The 13,836-nt window shown below is 39.3% G+C and overlaps 1 protein-coding gene and 1 pseudogene across 1 annotated transcript in view; one reads left to right on the top strand and one right to left on the bottom strand.

Moving 5' to 3' along the window:
• The window catches only part of ASXL2 (ASXL transcriptional regulator 2), a 126,779-nt gene that overhangs the window by 13,827 nt on the left and 99,116 nt on the right, over positions 1–13,836 (top strand). The window lies entirely within an intron of this gene.
• Positions 1,830–2,258, bottom strand: LOC129511147 (FAU ubiquitin-like and ribosomal protein S30; annotated as a pseudogene).

The following is a 13,836-nucleotide window of genomic DNA, read 5'->3' as shown; positions in this document are numbered from 1 at the left end:
TCTGACACAATATAAACATTTTGGGATATTTCCTTCTAGTCTTTGATAGATTTTTTTCTGTGTAGGTGTAATTAGTCTCTCAGTTTCTAATCTGCTTTTTCATGTTAAATACTTTGATGTGTCATTTTCTGGTTTTGCTAACAGTAACCCCTTTTTATGGCTGAAGGCTATTCTATTATGTGGTTATGTCATAAATGCTCAACAGTATTAAGAAAATGAGAAAATTTTAAATCACTTTCATGCTGTAGTGACTTTGTTTTTTAAAGATTTTATTTATTCACAAGAGAAAGAGAGAAAGAGAGAGAGGCAGAGACACAGGCAGAGGGAGAAGCAGGCTCCATGCAGGGAGCCCAATGTGGGACTCGATCCCAGTACTCCAGGATCACACCCTGGGCTGAAGGCGGTGGTAAACTGTTGAGCCACCTGAGCTGCCGTATTTTCTACTTATATACACGTGGTATCTCACTCCAGTATTTTGGTTAAGAAGTTTATATTAAAAATTACCATGCAGTAAAAAACTGACCTTTTGTTACATAGTTGTGTGAATTTAACACATGTAACCTCCACCATTATAGTCAGGTACAAGCCAGGAAATATTGTTCTATCCTGCTGTAGTTTACCCCCCACTTTGCCGCTAACCCTTGGCAACTGCTGATATGTTTACTCATCACTAGTTTTGTCTTTGAGAATGCCATGTAAATGGCATTATATAGTGTATAACCTTTTGAGACTTTTTTTTTTAAGATTTTATTTATTTATTCATCAGAGATAGAGGCAGGTGCGGAGACAACAGGCAGAGGGAGAAGCAGGCTCCATGCAGGGAGCCTGTTGTGGGACTTGATCCCTGCTCTCCGGCTCTCCAGGATCACACCCTGGGCTGACGGTGGCGTTAAACTACGCTGAGCCACCCGGGATGCACTTGAGGCTAGTTTCTTAAATTCACTTTAATGCCTTTGAGATTCATCTGTGTTGTTTTATGTGTTAGTAGTTCATTCTGTTTATTGCTGAGTTCATTGTGCTAATGAGTAATGGTTTATCCATTTCGCTGTTGAGGAATGTGTTGGTTGTTTCTGCTTTTGGCAAATAAGAATAGAATTGCAATAAACATTTGTGGCAGATTCTCCTTTGAATGTTACATTTTCATTTCTCTCGGGTAAATACCCAGAAGTGGGGTTGTTGCATAATTAGTAAGTGTGTATCTACCTTTATAAGAAACTGGGAAACTTTTTCAGAGTGGCTGCTTCGTTTTGCATTTCCACCAGCAGTCTATTTGAAATGCAGTTGATCTTCATCCTTGCTTGTACTTGGTACTGTCAGCATTTTCATTTTAGTCATTTTTTTAAAAAATTTTATTTATGGGGATCCCTGGGTGGCGCAGTGATTTAGCCCCTGTCTTTGGCCCAGGGCGCGATCCTGGAGACCCGGGATCGAATCCCACGTCAGGCTCCCGGTGCATGGAGCCTGCTTCTCCCTCTGCCTGTGTCTCTGCCTCTCTCTCTCTCTGTGACTGTCATAAATAAAAAAAAAATTAAATTTTATTTATGTGAGAGCATGAACAAGTGGAATGGGAGGGGGAGAGGGAGAAGCAGAGCCCACACACTCCCACCCCAAATGAGCAGGGAGCAACATGCAATGATAGATCCCTGGACCCTGAGATCATGACCTGAACCAAAGGTAGACACTAAACCCACTGATTCACCCAGGCGCCCCCCCCCCACTTTTTTTTTTTAGCAATTCTAATATGTGAATAGTAGTAGATTATTGTGATTTTGATTTCTCTATGGCATATGTTGTTGAACATCTTTTTTTTTTTTTTAACTGAACCATCTTTATTGGGGAAAGCTAGGATTACAAGGGCCGATGTAAGAGTTGGCATTGGGGCCCTTTTTCTTGCCAAAGATGGGCATAACATTGACAAAGCACCGGTTGTACTGCTTCCACCACTTGGCTTAGCCTGTCTTCTTTTTTTCTCGTTTGGCCACCTTGGGAGTCTGCCCTCTTTCTTTCCCAGCATGGGCCAGGGAACCATGGACCTTACCTCCAAGCGTGTGGCCAGTTACTTCCAGGGTGGTCAGAGCCTTTATTCCACACTGACCTGGCGTAGCCTAGTCCTCTAGAGGCATGCCTACTAGGAGCACTACTTAATCTTGTAGAGCAATGCCCTCCAGCGAGGCTACATGAACCTTGATCTGGGCGACTGTCTCCTGCCTGGTCGCCTCGAGGATGTGTAGCTCCTGGGTGTGGACAAAGAGCTGCATGTTGGAGACAGAACTGCCGCTATTGCAGGTGCTACAGCAGAGATGGAATCTGGAAAGAGGAAGCAGCAAGGGTGCTATGTCCTCATTGCCTACTGTGCACCATGTTACACTTTTTTTTTTCAAGATTATATTCGTTTATTCATGAGAGACACAAAGAGGCAGAGACATAGGCAGAAGGAGAAGCAGGCTTCCTGTAGGGAGTCCGATGAGGGACTTAATCCCAGGACCCCAGGATCACGACTCCAGCCAAAGGCAGACGTCTGCTTAACCACTGAGCTACCAGGGGTCCCTTGTGCCATATCACTTTTAAGCATCTTTCTATGTGCTTATTTTCCAACTGTATATCATCCTTGGTGAAGTGTTCTGCCCACTGTTTAACTGGGTTGTTGTTCTACTGATGGGATTTGAGAATTCTTTATGTGTCTTGGGTACAAGTTTTTGGCTGAATAGGATTTGCAGATACTTTTTTTCTGATTATGGGTAGAGCATTCCATCTTTCATTGTTAAGAGTATTAGCTATAGGTTTTTTGTAAGCACTTACTGTCAGGTTGAGGAAGTTCCCTTTTATTTCTAGCTTACTAAGAGTTTTTGTTATGAATGGATGTTGAATTTTGTCCGATGCTTTTTCTGACTCAATTGCTGGGATCATTTGCGTTTAAGTTTTAGCCTGTTAATACGGTAGATGACCTTGATTTTCAAATTTCGAATTGGCTTTGCATTCCTGGGTAAAAAATAATCTCACCTGGTTATTGTGTATTCTTTTTATATATAACTGGATTTGCTAATATTTCACGGAGGATATTTATAGTTGTTCATGAGACATATTAGTCTGTAGTTTTCTTGAGTCATCTGTGTCTCGGTTTTGGTATCAGGATAATGCTGGCCTCATAAAAATCAGTTGGAAAGTCTTCTCACTTTTCTGTTTCTTTTTGAAGAAGATCACATTTTATCATCGTCATTCCTAAATTCAGTCTTTATGAATTCACCTACTTGATAAAATTTATTCCTTAATTAAAAAAAGTTTTTTTTTTTAAGAGAGAGAGAGTATGATTGAGCCTGGTGGGGTGGGAGACGGGGGGTGGGGGGGATGGAGAGAGAGAGAATATCTTAAGTAGGCTCTATACCCAACATGGAGCCCATCAGAAGGCTTGATCTTATGACTCAAAGTTCATGACCTGAGCTGAAATCAAGAGTCAGAAGCTTAACGGACTGAGCTACCCAAGTACCCCAAAAAATATATTCCTAACACCAAAATCAATGCTTATGACATTTTTGTTGTCATTCATGGACATGTGCAATGTGGCAAAAAATTTGACTCACCTGAGTGGATATTCCCAGTTGAGGTCCCTCCTGGGGTTGAACAAGGTGGGATGCTCTGCCTTCTTGTTTATCTTTCGTAGTGAAAATGTGTCCTTTTTGTGACCTATTTAGTGCCTTGGCATTTTCATTTTTGTTGGTGCTTTCACTGTTTAAAATGACCCCAAAGTGTAGTGCTGAAATGCTGTGTAGTATTCTTAAGTTCAAGAAAGCTGTATATAAAAAAAACAAAAACAAAAACAAAAATCAGCTGTGATGTTCCTTATGGAGAAAATTGCTTGTGTCAGATAAGATTTATTTAGGCATGAATTTTACTCTTGGCCAGGAGTTCAGTGTTAATGAATTATTAATATGTGTTATATAAGATATCTTTATTGTTATTTTTAGAGATTTTATTTATTTATTCACAAGAGACACAGAGAGAGAGAGGCAGAGACACAGGCAGAGGGAGAAGCAGGCTCCACGCAGGGAGCCCGACATGGAACTTGATCCCTGGACTCCAGGATCACAGGATCACGCCCTGGGCCAAAGGCAGGCTCTAAACCACTAAGCCACCCAGGGATCCCCATATAAGATATCTTTAAACAGAAGTACATAATATTAAAGTTATATTGATTAGTTGACATAAATGTGAGCAGAGTCTTGTAGGAACCTAACTTTGTATTTCCTCTAGGAACATTGGTTCAAATATTTGCTAATATAGTGTTTGCAGTGACCTTTATAGAACATAACTGTTGTGAATTGTGAGAATCGATAGTTTCTTCTATAAATGTTTGATAGAATCCACCAGTGAAACATTCTGGGTCTGGAGATTTTTTTTGCAGAAGCTTTTTTTTTTTTTAAAAATCTTAAAAATTAAGATTTTATTTATTTATTTAGAGCAAGAGAGAAAGAGAGCACAGAAGGAGAGGGAGAAGCAGACTACCCACTGAGCAGAGAACCCAGTCTGGGACTCAATCTCAGGGCCCTAAGATTAAGACTGCTTGTATCAACAACAGCAACACTGTTGAAGATGTTGGCTACCTGGAGCCTGTGGGTTCCAGCCACAGTTCCCTCCCTGCTGCATGTGGAGCAGGAGATTGCTGGAGACAACACTCTTGCCCTACAGAGTATACCTAGAGAGTGACAGCATAAGAGAGGACCTTTTGCAGAGGGAGCAAAACAGTTCTTTTTGGTATATATCGAGGAGTGGAATTGCTAGGTCATCTGTTAGCTCTGTGTTTAACTTTCTGAGGAATTGCCAAACTATTTGCCATCTGCCTGTTTACATTGTTACCAGCAATATTTGATTATTCTAATTTCTCCACATCCTTGCCAACACTTGTGGTTTTCTTTTTAAAAAAATTTTTTTATCATAGTCATTCTGGTAGATGTGAACTTGTATCTCATTATGGTTTTGATTTGTATTTTCCTGGTGAATGATGCTATTCATATGCTTTTTAAAAAAGGTGCTTTTCATAGCATCCTTTCATGTGTTTACTGACCATTGTCTAGTCTATCTTTGAAGAAATGTCTATTCATATCCTTGGCCAATTTTTTAATGGGGTATTTGTTATTTGTTGGTTCATACAAGTTTTTTATCAGATGTTAATTGAAATATTTTCTTCATTTTGTGGGTTGTTTTTTCACTTTCTTTGTTTTTGTGTTTTTTATTTGTTTAGTTTTTTAAAGACTTTTTTTCAGTAACCTCTCTACACCTGACATGGGACTTGAACTCACAGTCCTGTGATTAAGTCTCATGCTTCACTGACTAAGCCAGCCAGGCACCCTGTTCTTTTACTTTCTTGATATGACATACACAAATTTAATTTTTGAGTAGAGGTTTTTTATTTTTTAATCATTAGATAATTTCTGTGTTTCTGTTTTCATGTTCACTTCCTCTTCTGTTATTGATTCATTGAATGAAGTGTTTTTTGTTTGTTTTGGTTATTTTTCAGTTCTAAAATTTACATCTGCTTCTACTTTGTATCTTCCTCTTCCTTCAAGAGTGTTTACCTTTACGTGGAACATTTTTATAATAGCTGCTTTTAAGTCTTTGTGAAACATTTCCCATATCAGCTTTATCTTGTTGCTTCTATCTTTTGATTTTCTTTCCCAAGCAAATTGAGGTTTTCTTGGGTTGCTATACCTAGTAAATTTAGATTGTAATTGACACTTTGTATCTTGTTTGAATTTTGAGAATGTTAATAGTTTTGTTTTAGCAAACAGTTGACTGAATTGTGTTTAGCCTTCAAGTTTTTTTTAATAATAAATTTATTTTTTATTGGTGTTCAGTTTGCTAACATACAGAATAACACCCAGTGCTCATCCCGTCAAGTGCCCCCCCTCAGTGCCCACCACCCAGTCACCCCCACCCCCTGCCCTAGCCTTCAAGTTTTGACCAGCCGTCTGTGGGTTGTTGTTTCAATGTCAGTTAAGTCTTCAAATACTTTTGACTGCTATTTGGATTTGTCCTTTGTGTGAACCATCATAGTATCTGGGATTTGGGTGGTGGTCTTCCCTGTGGGTTGTGAAACTATGGCCTGTGGGCCAGATTCAGTTCACTGCCTATTTTTATAAATGAGATTTTATTGAAACACAGCAGTGCCAACTTGTTTGTAATTTTTGTGGCTGCTTTCATACTTCAGTGGTCACATTTGAGCAGTTGTGACAGAAGCTGTTTGGCCTACAAAACCTAAAATATTTACTATTTGGCCCTTTGTAGAAAAGTTTTACTGACTCCAATCTATCCCGTAGTTTAGTTCTCAAAGTCTATCTATGCTTTTTTAGTATCAGCCCATATGTGCACAGCTTAGGTGTTACTGAAGGATTTCATTCACAAGTTTAAGGGGCTTACTTTCCTGAGTTCTTTTGTCTGATTCCATGGAACTCCCATTTTTCATCTTTGGCCAGAAATTTCTTTATTCCTCTCTATATATTTCCACAACTCTGTTCCCCTTGGGCCAAGCAGCAGGAGACAAGATACCTAAAAAGAGCAATGGGGTTTTGTCTCAGTCCCTTGGGACCATAACTCCTCTGATATGGAGGGGATGGTTTCCCTCCTTTGAGAGTTTTAGGCACCTACTTATTCTGTTGCTGTTGTTGCCACAGAATAACTTGGGTTCTGAGGTATGAGAGAACAAGGAAAATTAAAAGAAAGAAAATGAAGTAATTCTTGTTTTGTTACTGCACATTAGGAGACTTCTATCCTAATGGCATTATCCACACTGATGCCCATATCCAGGTTTTTGGCTGTGTTGAGTTCAGATTGAGAGATACTGATGGGGAAAATTTACTAAACTCACTGCCAGTTGATATTTTGAATTCTGGTCTTCCCCAGTCTGTCTGCTACTATTTACTTTGTTGTATTTGATTTGTTAATATTTTGTTAAGGATTTTTCTCACTGTGTTAGTGAGAGATACTGATCTGTAGGGTTTTTTTCCCCTATAGTGTCTTTATCTGGTTCTGGAATTACGATATTGCTGGCCTAAGAATGAGTTAGGAAGTATTCCTTCCACTTCTACCCTCTGGAAAAGATTGTAGAGAATTGGTTGGTTAAGCGCTCTCAGTTTCAGCTTAAGTCTTGGTCTCAGGGTCATGAGATGAAGCCCCAAGTCCAGCTTTGCTCTAGGCATGGAGTCTGCTTGGGATTCTCTCTCTCCCTGTTCCTCTGCCCCTCCTGTCCTCTTTCTTAAATAAATAAATAAATAAATAAATAAATCTTAAAAAGAAAGTATGCCATGGGATGCCTGGGTGGTCTCAGGTGCCCTATAGGTCCTATTCATAATAGATATAATTATCTATTTAAGATCTTTTGCAGGGCATCTGGGTGGCTCAGTGGTTGAGTGTCTACTTTTGGCTCAGGTCATGATCCTGGGATCTGGAATTGAGTCCCACACTGGGCTCCTTGCAGGAAGCCTGCTTCTCCCTCAGGCTATGTCTCTGCCTCTCTCTCTCTGAGTGTCATAAATAAATAAGTAAGTAAGTAAATAAATCTATCTTTAAAATTTTTTTTTAAATTTTATTTATTCATGATAGACATAGAGAGAGCGAGAGAGGCAGAGACACAGGCAGAGGGAGAAACAGACTCCATGCAGGGAGCTTGACGCGGGACTCGATTCCAGGACTCCAGGATTGCGCACCGGGCCAAAGGCAGGCACCAAACCGCTGAGCCACCCAGGGATCCCTTATCTATCTATCTTTAAAAAAGAGTATTGTAGAATTTGCCAGAGAACCAATGTGGGCCTGGTGCTTTCTGTTTTGGAAGGTTATTAGCTATTTATTCCATTTCTTTTTTAAAAAATATTAATTTATTTGAGGGCAGCCTGGGTGGCTCAGCGGTTTAGTGCTGCTGCCTTCAGCCCAGGGCCTGATCTTGGAGACCTGGGATCAAGTCCCACATTGGGCTCCCTGCATGGAGCCTGCTTCTTCCTCTGCTTGTGTTTTTGCCTCTCTCTCTGTGCATGTGTGTGTCTCTCATGAATAAATAAATAAAATCTTTAAGAAATAATAATAAAATTAATTTATTTGAGAGTGAGAGTGCAAAAGAACATGAGTGGGGGGGAGCATAGAGGGAGAGGGAGAAGGAGAAGTAGATTCCCTACTGACCAAAGAGCCTGATATAAGGCTCGATTCCAGGACCCTGGGATCATGACTTGAGCTGAAGGCAGATGCTTGACCAACTGAGGCACCCAGGCACCCTAAAATTCAGGTTTTTGCCTGCATTAAAATTTTTTTAAAATTTAAATTCCAGTTAACCGGGACACCTGGGTGGCTCAGTGGTTAAGCGCCTGCCTTCAGCTCAGGGTGTGATCCTGGAGTCCCAGGATCGAGTCCTACATTGGGCTCCCTGAATGGAGCCTGTTTCTCTCTCTATGTATGTCTCTGTCTCTCACTCTCTGTGTCTCATGAATAAAATCTTAAAAAAAAAATTCCAGTTAACATACAGTTTAAACCCATATTGTTTTTTTCCTTTAGATTTATTTATTTATTAGAGAGAAAGAGAGAGAGAGAGAGAAAGCACCTGCACACGAGCCAGGGGAGGGGCAGAAGGAGAGGGAGAGAATCCAAGCAGACTCCATGCTGAGTGTAGAGCTTGTCTCAGGGCCCAGTCCCATGACCCACGAGGTGACGATCTGAGCAGAAACCAAGAGTTGAGACACTAAACTGACTGAGCCACCCAGGCGCCTCATAAACCTGTATTTTATTGTTACCACTTCCACCCTTTACCTCTTAACAGTAGTTTTGTTTTTTAAATTTCCCTTTGGAAGTAGACAAAATGGAGATGAAGATATGACTGCTGTGAAGTGAAGGAAGGCACCAAACTGACATACTCTGGAGTGGGGTGGAAAGAACATTTTCTTCTGAAATCTTTTCTTGTTTTCTCCACAGGTTAAGAGATTTAGGTAGAGACCAAGGATTATAGTATCATTATAAATATTGTCAATTTTAAAAAGTCAGGTCTTTAGATTTGTAAGGTAATGGAAGGAGCAGTTCTTTGGTAAGTATCTTAGGTTGGCTTAGGTGAGGATCAATTTGCAAACACTAAATCTCACTGTCATATCTTTGGAGATTCAATATATGGAATATTTAATTTAGTTAAATATTTATTGAAGATTTACCATATGTCAGGCACATTCTGAGATCTGTAGATGTAGTAGTGAACAAATCAGAAAAAAAATCCCTCTAGGCATGAAACTTTACAATATGTGGGTGGGGTAGAAGACAGGCAACATAGTAAATACATAAATTATATGCATATTACCATAGCAACAAGTGCTATGAGGAAGAGGAAAGCAGGATGGCTGGGGAATGCTGGGCTGGGATTGGAGTTGTTTGCAATTTTAATTGGATATTCTAGGAAGGCCTCACTGAGAAGTTGACCTTTGACCAAACATTTGAAAGTGGTGAAGGATCAAACTTTGCTGATATCCAGGGAAAGAGAGTTCTTTATACGAGGGAGCAGTCAGGACAAAGACTGAGGCAGGAATATGCCTGTCTTGGTCTAGTAATGGTGAAGAGGCAGGTGTGGCTGGAGTACAATGATTGAGGAGAACAGATATAGGAGATACAGTCAGGGAGGTAATATGTATAATTACTAGGACCAAACTATGGTGTCTGGGATTCTTGGTAGGTTTTATTGCCTTCTTGTCTCAATTTACTCTCCAGATTGTGCTACCTAGATATTAGATAAGATCTCCTGGAATGGGGATGCCTGGGTGGCTCAGGAGTTGAGTGTCTGCCTTCCCACGGTCCCAGGATCTAGTCCTGCTTGGGGCTCCCTGCAAAGAGCCTGCTTCTCCCTGTGCTCTGAGAGTTTCTGCCTTTCTTCTCTGTGTCTCTCATGAATAAATAAAATCTTAAAATAAAATTCATTAGAAAAATAAAATCTTTAGAAAAAAAGGTTTTCCAATAGAGTTTCTATATACCAATAATAACAAAAATAATGGCAAATATAAAGTATGTAGAAATAAGTTGAATAAGAAATGTACAGGCTCTAGGTGAGGAAAACTATAAAATCCTTGAAAAGGATGAGGGAAAGACTTGAAAAGTTGAACAGGGCCAATTTGTGTTTGGATCAGAAGAATCAGTATGATCAAAATTTCAATTCTTGTCAAGTAAGTTTATAAATTTAAAACAGTTCTACTTTGCAAAACAATTAAAAAGTTCAACTGGGTTAGACTAAGAATATTATTTGTGTATTTATGTATGTATTTATTTATTTAAAGAAGATTTTATTCATGAGAGACACAGAGAGAGAGTCAGAGACGTAGGCAGAGGGAGAAGCAGGCTTCCTGCAAGGAGCCTAAATTGGGACTCGATCTGGGATCCCGGGATCACACCCTAAGCGGAAGGCAGAAACTCAACAGCTGAGTCACCCAGGCATCTCTATTATCTTTTTGCGTGTGTGTGTGTGTGTGTGTGTGTGTCCACATTGCTCTTTTTAATAGTGGCATTCTCTCTTTTATTTGGTTAATTATCAATCTATTTTTACTAATTACTTGGAATTTAGACCATTCCAGTTTTATGATGTTACAAAAATATTTTAAGTAAATGTTGTACATATTTATTTGTGTTCTTGTAAATTCTTACATAGAATTGATGTAAGCTATAGAATTAATTTTTATATTGGAATTGATGGGTCAGAGATATATCCATCCAAGGCTGGAGAGTGCTAAATTGTGCTTCGAAAGGGTCTTACCATTTTATAGCAGTGGGTGACAGTGTCCACTCCCCACACACTGACAGATAATGGCCTTTTCAGTCTTTTTCACTCTGGCCAACTCTGTAGGTGAAAAAAGTCGTAGGTTTTGATTTCGATTTCTGAATTTATGGTTGTATGGCTGTGGTTAAACATCTTTGTAATGCTTACTGACTACTTGTATTTGTCTCTGTGAACTACCTTTTTATATCCTTTGCTAGTTCTTTTTTTTTTTTTTAATTATTGGTGTTTTTCTCATTTATTTATAAAAACCTTTTCTGGGATTCCTGGGTGGCGCAGCGGTTTGGCGCCTGCCTTTGGCCCAGGGCGCGATCCTGGAGACCCGGGATCGAATCCCACGTTGGGCTCCTGGTGCATGGAGCCTGCTTCTCCCTCTGCCTGTGTCTCTACCTCTCTCTCTCTGTGACTATCATAAATAAATAAAAATTAAAAAAAAAAAACACCTTTTCTGCATGTGTTTATATATTCTAATTTTTCCCTAGTTTTTCTTTATACTTTGTTTATGGGTTTGTGTGTGTACGTGTGCATATGTATGATACCAAGTTTTTCACTTTTATGTAGTTACAGTTGGTAATATTTTTCTTCTTGTTCTGGTTTTGTGTCATTCTGTGGAAAGCATATGTAACAAAAGTAGAATCCATAAAGGACAAGATTTGATTGCAAAAAATGAAAAAAAACTTTTGTGGGTCAAATTAATATTTGCACTTGATAGAAAATGGGGGGGGGTGCTTAAAAGGAAAAAAATCACCCACTGACCTACTACCCAGTGGCAACCACCATTGGCATTTCAGCCTTAATTTTTTTGCCCCCTTTTAACTTAATCTTGTTTTGGATTGTGGAGAATTATTAGTATGTAGCATGGTCACTGACCTGGAGGTAACACCGGACTTACTAATTGTGGAGGAATGATGGCTCTTATTTCTTGCCTGAACTCTTCCAGTTCACTTAGGCTTCCTGTCAGCTGGGAAGGAACTAGAGTGAGGAGTTTTGGTATTAGGAGATCATCATTGTGAGGTTCAGAAATCTGTTCATGTAAAAGTTACTGTGAAGTCTTACCCTTCCTTGTGTTGTGCAGCTTTGCTTCATTATTAGTAAAGTTCTTTATATAGTGCATGCACTTTTTCTTTCTTTTAAACTTTGGAAGGGCAGAAAGAGTTTTTTTTTTAAAGTTTTTTTTTTTTTTTTAAGATTTTATTTATTTATTCATGAAAGACACACAGAGAGAGGCAGAGACACAGGCAGAGGGAGAAGCAGGCTCCATGCAGGAAGCCTGATGTGAGACTCGATCCCGGGACTCCAGGATCACACCCTGGGCTGAAGGCAGAAGCTCAACAGCTGAGTCACCCAGGCATCCCTTTTTTAAAATTTTTTTTTAAAGATTTTATTTATTTATTCATGAGAGACACAGAAAGAGAGAGGCAGAGACATAGGCAGAGGGAGAAGCAGGCTCTATGCAGGAAGCCCAACGTGGGATTGGATCCTGGGACTCCAGGATCACACCCTGAGCCAAAGGCAGACGCGCTTAACCGCTGAGCTACCCAGGCAACGGAGCCGAAAGAGGGTATCTTAATCTACTTTTTCATGGAGATTTAAATAGAAATTGTACCTCTGGGGGACTACTGTGGGGATGGTGGTACTAATCACAGTGAAAAAACCGAGTTTTCTACTAAAAGAAAGGGAAAATTCAGTAAATCTATGTTGGAATTACCTGGTTATCTGTCCTCTTCGGGAGATTTTTTTCTAGTTCTCTTTTGATTAAAACCTTGACTATTTTGTCTCTGTGAATAAGTGCATTTCACTGTGGAGAAAAGAGTAAGAAACTAAAATAAGTAAGAATGAAGGATGTCAGGCTGGCTCAGTCAGTAAAGCATGTAACTCTTGAGCTTGAGGTCCTGAGTTCAAGCCCAGTGCTGGGTGTGAAGCCTACTTAAAAAAATAAATAAAATTATTTAAATGATAAAATAAGTAGGAACGATAAAAAAAAATATATGTAGTTAGTTGCTGAAATTGCCCACTTCAGGTACCTAAGGTTGAGAAGGAAATGTGTCTCTGAGTCTGTGAGCAGACTTTTTGGATGTAGTGAGGCTTTAAGTTTATTGTTTTGAGCAAAGATTTAGAAGTCCAGATTCTGTTTGACATCTGTGAAGTTCTTTAGTCCTAAAACAATTGCCTTGTCTTGGTAGCTTTAAAGCATTGCTTTTACTGGCTTCTGGGAATTTCATCATATAGTTCACTAATTTACAAAGCTTAAATAAAAAATAACGTTAGGATTTTTTTTCCTACACTAGGTTAAAAGCTTTTTGTGACTAGTAGGCTCTAATTATTGCCAATGTATTCACCATAATTAGCTTTACTGTTACAAACCCATGCATATATGGATTCAGAATATAGATTTGTTATCTACTTCAGGAGTTCTTAATTTTGATCTATGAATGGGCGGCTCTATGTCAGGACTATTTTGAAAATGGTAGACATCTCTTCCAAAGTGGTAGAAAAAAGAAAAGGGTATTGTCAACAGAAAATCTAAGGGAAGAGCTTTAGGTATGGTTGGATTCATTCTTTAAATAAAGGCATTATTAAGATTTTGTTTTCTCTTTCTCTCACTCTTTTGCTTTTTTTGTTTGACTTTGGGATATTTGAAAGCTGTTAGCTTCAGTCTCTCATCATTTAAGTTGAAGTCCGGTAGTTCCTGGGGCAGAAAATGTCTTTTTCCTGTCATTCTGCTCCTGTAGCCTTAGCAATTCTGCCCATTTCTGAGTGATACTGTGACTAAGAGGTTGGAAAGTGCTAATTCGTTTCCTGCTTTATTGCTAGTGTTGGTTCCCACCATATGGACTGAGAATGGAGGAGGGAGGTGGGTCTCCAAAAGTAAATCAGGGCCTTTTAACCAGAGGAATGTTGAATGGAACATAAGTGGTTAAAATCACACATTTACCTTAACTTTCATGGAGTCTGTGGACCCATAGAAACTAACCATAAAAATTAATTTTTTTCCTTCTGAGAAGGGTTTTTAATAGCTGTCAGACTCTGAAAGGGGTATGCACCTGTAAAAAAGGTGG

The sequence above is a fragment of the Nyctereutes procyonoides genome, unplaced genomic scaffold (assembly GCF_905146905.1).
Source record: "Nyctereutes procyonoides isolate TBG_1078 unplaced genomic scaffold, NYPRO_anot_genome, whole genome shotgun sequence".
NCBI lineage: Eukaryota > Metazoa > Chordata > Mammalia > Carnivora > Canidae > Nyctereutes > Nyctereutes procyonoides.
The sequence above is the reverse complement of the archived record's forward strand: the minus strand, read 5'-3'. Positions and strand labels throughout refer to the sequence as shown.